The sequence below is a fragment of the Salvelinus namaycush genome, unplaced genomic scaffold (genome assembly GCF_016432855.1).
Source record: "Salvelinus namaycush isolate Seneca unplaced genomic scaffold, SaNama_1.0 Scaffold907, whole genome shotgun sequence".
Taxonomy (NCBI): domain Eukaryota; kingdom Metazoa; phylum Chordata; class Actinopteri; order Salmoniformes; family Salmonidae; genus Salvelinus; species Salvelinus namaycush.
This window is the reverse complement of record NW_024061650.1, coordinates 97,464-104,055: the sequence shown is the minus strand read 5'-3', so window position 1 is coordinate 104,055 and position 6,592 is coordinate 97,464. Positions and strand designations below refer to the sequence as shown.

The following is a 6,592-nucleotide window of genomic DNA, read 5'->3' as shown; positions in this document are numbered from 1 at the left end:
TTGACTCTGTACCGTAATACCCTGTATATAGCCTCCACATTGACTCTGTACCGTAACACCCTGTATATAGCCTCCACATTGACTCTGTACCGGTACCCCCTGTATATAGCCTCCACATTGACTCTGTACCGGTACCCCCTGTATATAGCCTCCACATTGACTCTGTACCGTAATACCCTGTATATAGCCTCCACATTGACTCTGTACCGTAATACCCTGTATATAGCCTCCACATTGACTCTGTACCGTAATACCCTGTATATAGCCTTGCTACTGTTATTTTACAACACATTTTTCTTCTTAAAGCATTGTTGGTTAAGGGCTTGTACAGTAAGTCAGCATTTCACTGTAAGGTCTACTACACCTGTTGTATTTGGAAGCATGTGACATATAACATGTGATTTGCTGACTGACAGGAGTTAACACAAGGCATGCATGGCTAGCCTCAATATTCAATGCTGCACACCACTGCATTCATTAACATAGAGCCATGTTGGAGCCAAGATGGAGGAGATAGAGCACACCACTGCATTCAGTCTCTCTCTCTCTCTCTCTGTCTCTCTCTGCAGGCCCAGTGATGAGAAGCACCCCACAGTAACAGCTGATGGCTATGTGGACAACCTGGCGGAGGCTGTGGAAACCATCCTGAAGCTCCGGGGTCAGTGAGGAGAGGACCAGGAAGAACCACCTTCACCACCACAATACACCACACACACACACAGCTACTGGTTACTCTGGTATGATCTGACAACAGGGAGTAACCCACTAACATAGAGCCATGTTGGAGCCAAGATGGAGGAGATAGAAGAACACAGTCTTAGAGGAGATAGAGCCATGTTGGAGCCAAGATGGAGGAGATAGAAGAACACAGTCTTATATGAGATAGAGCCATGTTGGAGCCAAGATGAAGGAGATAGAACACAGTCTTAGAGGAGATGGAGCCAAGATGGAGGAGATAGAAGAACACAGTCTTATATGAGATAGAGCCATGTTGGAGCCAAGATGGAGGAGATAGAAGAACACAGTCTTAGAGGAGATAGAGCCATGTTGGAGCCAAGATGGAGGAGATAGAAGAACACAGTCTTATATGAGATAGAGCCATGTTGGAGCCAAGATGGAGGAGATAGAAGAACACAGTCTTAGAGGAGATAGAGCCATGTTGGAGCCAAGATGGAGGAGATAGAAGAACACAGTCTTATAGGAGATAGAGCCATGTTGGAGCCAAGATGGAGGAGATAGAAGAACACAGTCTTAGAGCAGATAGAGCCATGTTGGAGCCAAGATGGAGGAGATAGAAGTTAATAACCTCATGGTCAGAGGGTAGCTAGTTAGGTAAGTTAATAACCTCATGGTCAGAGGGTAGCTAGTTAGGTAAGTTAATAACATCATGGTCAGAGGGCAGCTAGTTAGGTAAGTTAATAACATCATGGTCAGAGGGTAGCTAGTTAGGTAAGTTAATAACCTCATGGTCAGAGGGCAGCTAGTTAGGTAAGTTAATAACATCATGGTCAGAGGGTAGCTAGTTAGGTAAGTTAATAACCTCATGGTCAGAGGGTAGCTAGTTAGGTAAGTTAATAACCTCATGGTCAGAGGGTAGCTAGTTAGGTAACATCATGGTCAGAGGGTAGCTAGTTAGGTAAGTTAATAACCTCATGGTCAGAGGGTAGCTAGTTAGGTAAGTTAATAACCTCATGGTCAGAGGGTAGCTAGTTAGGTAAGTTAATAACATCATGGTCAGAGGGTAGCTAGTTAGGTAAGTTAATAACATCATGGTCAGAGGGCAGCTAGTTAGGTAAGTTAATAACCTCATGGTCAGAGGGTAGCTAGTTAGGTAACATCATGGTCAGAGGGTAGCTAGTTAGGTAAGTTAATAACCTCATGGTCAGAGGGTAGCTAGTTAGGTAAGTTAATAACCTCATGGTCAGAGGGTAGCTAGTTAGGTAAGTTAATAACCTCATGGTCAGAGGGTAGCTAGTTAGGTAAGTTAATAACCTCATGGTCAGAGGGTAGCTAGTTAGGTAAGTTAATAACCTCATGGTCAGAGGGTAGCTAGTTAGGTAAGTTAATAACCTCATGGTCAGAGGGTAGCTAGTTAGGTAAGTTAATAACCTCATGGTCAGAGGGTAGCTAGTTAGGTAAGTTAATAACCTCATGGTCAGAGGGCAGCTAGATAGGTAAGTTAATAACCTCATGGTCAGAGGGTAGCTAGTTAGGTAAGATAATAACCTCATGGTCAGAGGGTAGCTAGTTAGGTAAGTTAATAACATCATGGTCAGAGGGCAGCTAGATAGGTAAGTTAATAACCTCATGGTCAGAGGGTAGCTAGTTAGGTAAGTTAATAACCTCATGGTCAGAGGGTAGCTAGTTAGGTAACATCATGGTCAGAGGGCAGCTAGATAGGTAAGTTAATAACCTCATGGTCAGAGGGCAGCTAGTTAGGTAAGTTAATAACATCATGGTCAGAGGGTAGCTAGTTAGGTAAGTTAATAACCTCATGGTCAGAGGGCAGCTAGTTAGGTAAGTTAATAACATCATGGTCAGAGGGTAGCTAGTTAGGTAAGTTAATAACCTCATGGTCAGAGGGTAGCTAGTTAGGTAAGTTAATAACCTCATGGTCAGAGGGTAGCTAGTTAGGTAACATCATGGTCAGAGGGTAGCTAGTTAGGTAAGTTAATAACCTCATGGTCAGAGGGTAGCTAGTTAGGTAAGTTAATAACCTCATGGTCAGAGGGTAGCTAGTTAGGTAAGTTAATAACATCATGGTCAGAGGGTAGCTAGTTAGGTAAGTTAATAACATCATGGTCAGAGGGCAGCTAGTTAGGTAAGTTAATAACCTCATGGTCAGAGGGTAGCTAGTTAGGTAACATCATGGTCAGAGGGTAGCTAGTTAGGTAAGTTAATAACCTCATGGTCAGAGGGTAGCTAGTTAGGTAAGTTAATAACCTCATGGTCAGAGGGTAGCTAGTTAGGTAAGTTAATAACCTCATGGTCAGAGGGTAGCTAGTTAGGTAAGTTAATAACCTCATGGTCAGAGGGTAGCTAGTTAGGTAAGTTAATAACCTCATGGTCAGAGGGTAGCTAGTTAGGTAAGTTAATAACCTCATGGTCAGAGGGTAGCTAGTTAGGTAAGTTAATAACCTCATGGTCAGAGGGCAGCTAGATAGGTAAGTTAATAACCTCATGGTCAGAGGGTAGCTAGTTAGGTAAGATAATAACCTCATGGTCAGAGGGTAGCTAGTTAGGTAAGTTAATAACATCATGGTCAGAGGGTAGCTAGTTAGGTAAGTTAATAACCTCATGGTCAGAGGGCAGCTAGATAGGTAAGTTAATAACCTCATGGTCAGAGGGTAGCTAGTTAGGTAAGATAATAACCTCATGGTCAGAGGGTAGCTAGTTAGGTAAGTTAATAACATCATGGTCAGAGGGCAGCTAGATAGGTAAGTTAATAACCTCATGGTCAGAGGGTAGCTAGTTAGGTAAGTTAATAACCTCATGGTCAGAGGGTAGCTAGTTAGGTAACATCATGGTCAGAGGGCAGCTAGATAGGTAAGTTAATAACCTCATGGTCAGAGGGCAGCTAGTTAGGTAAGTTAATAACATCATGGTCAGAGGGTAGCTAGTTAGGTAAGTTAATAACCTCATGGTCAGAGGGCAGCTAGTTAGGTAAGTTAATAACATCATGGTCAGAGGGTAGCTAGTTAGGTAAGTTAATAACCTCATGGTCAGAGGGTAGCTAGTTAGGTAAGTTAATAACCTCATGGTCAGAGGGTAGCTAGTTAGGTAACATCATGGTCAGAGGGTAGCTAGTTAGGTAAGTTAATAACCTCATGGTCAGAGGGTAGCTAGTTAGGTAAGTTAATAACCTCATGGTCAGAGGGTAGCTAGTTAGGTAAGTTAATAACATCATGGTCAGAGGGTAGCTAGTTAGGTAAGTTAATAACATCATGGTCAGAGGGCAGCTAGTTAGGTAAGTTAATAACCTCATGGTCAGAGGGTAGCTAGTTAGGTAACATCATGGTCAGAGGGTAGCTAGTTAGGTAAGTTAATAACCTCATGGTCAGAGGGTAGCTAGTTAGGTAAGTTAATAACCTCATGGTCAGAGGGTAGCTAGTTAGGTAAGTTAATAACCTCATGGTCAGAGGGTAGCTAGTTAGGTAAGTTAATAACCTCATGGTCAGAGGGTAGCTAGTTAGGTAAGTTAATAACCTCATGGTCAGAGGGTAGCTAGTTAGGTAAGTTAATAACCTCATGGTCAGAGGGTAGCTAGTTAGGTAAGTTAATAACCTCATGGTCAGAGGGTAGCTAGTTAGGTAAGTTAATAACCTCATGGTCAGAGGGCAGCTAGATAGGTAAGTTAATAACCTCATGGTCAGAGGGTAGCTAGTTAGGTAAGATAATAACCTCATGGTCAGAGGGTAGCTAGTTAGGTAAGTTAATAACATCATGGTCAGAGGGCAGCTAGATAGGTAAGTTAATAACCTCATGGTCAGAGGGTAGCTAGTTAGGTAAGTTAATAACCTCATGGTCAGAGGGTAGCTAGTTAGGTAACATCATGGTCAGAGGGCAGCTAGATAGGTAAGTTAATAACCTCATGGTCAGAGGGTAGCTAGTTAGGTAAGATAATAACCTCATGGTCAGAGGGTAGCTAGTTAGGTAAGTTAATAACATCATGGTCAGAGGGTAGCTAGTTAGGTAAGTTAATAACCTCATGGTCAGAGGGTAGCTAGTTAGGTAAGTTAATAACATCATGGTCAGAGGGCAGCTAGTTAGGTAAGTTAATAACCTCATGGTCAGAGGGCAGCTAGATAGGTAAGTTAATAACCTCATGGTCAAAGGGTAGCTAGTTAGGTAAGTTAATAACCTCATGGTCAGAGGGTAGCTAGTTAGGTAAGTTAATAACCTCATGGTCAGAGGGCAGCTAGTTAGGTAAGTTAATAACCTCATGGTCAGAGGGTAGCTAGTTAGGTAAGTTAATAACCTCATGGTCAGAGGGTAGCTAGTTAGGTAAGTTAATAACCTCATGGTCAGAGGGCAGCTAGTTAGGTAAGTTAATAACCTCATGGTCAGAGGGTAGCTAGTTAGGTAAGTTAATAACCTCATGGTCAGAGGGCAGCTAGTTAGGTAAGTTAATAACCTCATGTTTACCTGAAGGTGCCTAAAGCCAGTAGCCACTTTACACACTTAGGACAGACAGACAGACAGGCAGACAGGCAGACAGACAGGGTGTTATGAGAATAATGAAAACCATCCTATATTTTACACAGTCAACTGCTTTAAAGTATCAGCCAATCAGCAAACCACCAGGTACAACCCCACAGCTCTGAGGAGTCTGTGTACACACTGGGACACCATTACTGTAATGACTACCTGAGATGGGCTGGGTCTAGTGGGCTGGGTCTAGTGGGCTGGATCTAGTGGGCTGGGTCTAGTGGGCTGGATCTAGTGGGCTGGGTCCAGTGGGCTGGATCTGGTGGGCTGGATCTGGTGGGCTGGGTCTAGTGGGCTGGATCTAGTGGGCTGGATCTAGTGGGCTGGGTCTAGTGGGCTGGATCTAGTGGACTGGGTCTAGTGGGCTGGGTCTAGTGGGCTGGATCTAGTGGGCTGGGTCTAGTGGGCTGGATCTAGTGGGCTGGGTCCAGTGGGCTGGATCTGGTGGGCTGGGTCTAGTGGGCTGGGTCTAGTGGGCTGGGTCTAGTGGGCTGGATCTGGTGGGCTGGGTCTAGTGGGCTGGGTCTAGTGGGCTAGATCTATGTGATAGTACTGTGGATTTAGCTGAATAAGTGAATACATGTTTTGGATGTTGATTTTCTCGTTGCTATGCTAATAATGAAACGTTGTAACATGTATAACATTCAGACTAGAGGTTAGGACTCTGATGAGGACGTTGTGCAATAAAAAAATCCCTGATCCTCTCTGTTGGTTTACTGCCTCTGGTAATGTAGACGTGTAGATGTCGCTGTGGCTTTGGACTGGTGTGTTGAGAATCTAGATCTGCTACTAGCGTTCTCATCCTACACACACACTGTCACACACACACACCCTCACTCTCTCACACACACACACACCCTCACACACACACTGTCACACACACACACCCTCACTCTCTCACACACAACCTTGACACAGTTAAAGAGCAGGACAGAACCTTTGACACAGTTAAAGGGCAGGACAGAACCTTTGACACAGTTAAAGGGCAGGACAGAACCTTTGACACAGTTAAAGGGCAGGACAGAACCTTGACAGTTAAAGGGCAGGACAGAACCTTTGACACAGTTAAAGGGCGGGACAGAACCTTTGACTCAGTTAAAGGGCAGGACAGAACCTTGACAGTTAAAGGGCAGGACAGAACCTTGACACAGTTAAAGGGCAGGACAGAACCTTTGACACAGTTAAAGGGCAGGACAGAACCTTTGACACAGTTAAAGGGCAGGACAGAACCTTTGACACAGTTAAAGGGCAGGACAGAACCTTTGACACAGTTAAAGGGCGGGACAGAACCTTTGACACAGTTAAAGGGCAGGACAGAACCCTTGACACAGTTAAAGGGCAGGACAGAACCTTTGACACAGTTAAAGGGCAGGACAGAACCTTT

The 6,592-nt window shown here is 44.1% G+C and overlaps 1 long non-coding RNA gene across 12 annotated transcripts; it reads left to right on the top strand.

Annotated features, from left to right (window-relative positions):
- The first annotated feature begins 552 nt into the window (after nt 1-552).
- Nucleotides 553-4,943, top strand: LOC120043420. Of its 12 annotated transcripts, none has more exons than XR_005476440.1 (7): nt 553-1,371; nt 1,606-1,636; nt 1,793-1,831; nt 2,253-2,369; nt 2,783-2,860; nt 3,243-3,476; nt 4,389-4,943. It is a non-coding gene; the product is annotated as an uncharacterized LOC120043420 (long non-coding RNA). The 12 variants fall into 12 exon arrangements; XR_005476439.1 differs by having other exon boundaries at nt 553-1,449; XR_005476441.1 differs by lacking the exons at nt 553-1,371; nt 1,606-1,636; nt 1,793-1,831 and having other exon boundaries at nt 2,043-2,369; nt 4,389-4,544; nt 4,576-4,943.
- The last annotated feature ends 1,649 nt before the right edge of the window (nt 4,944-6,592 follow it).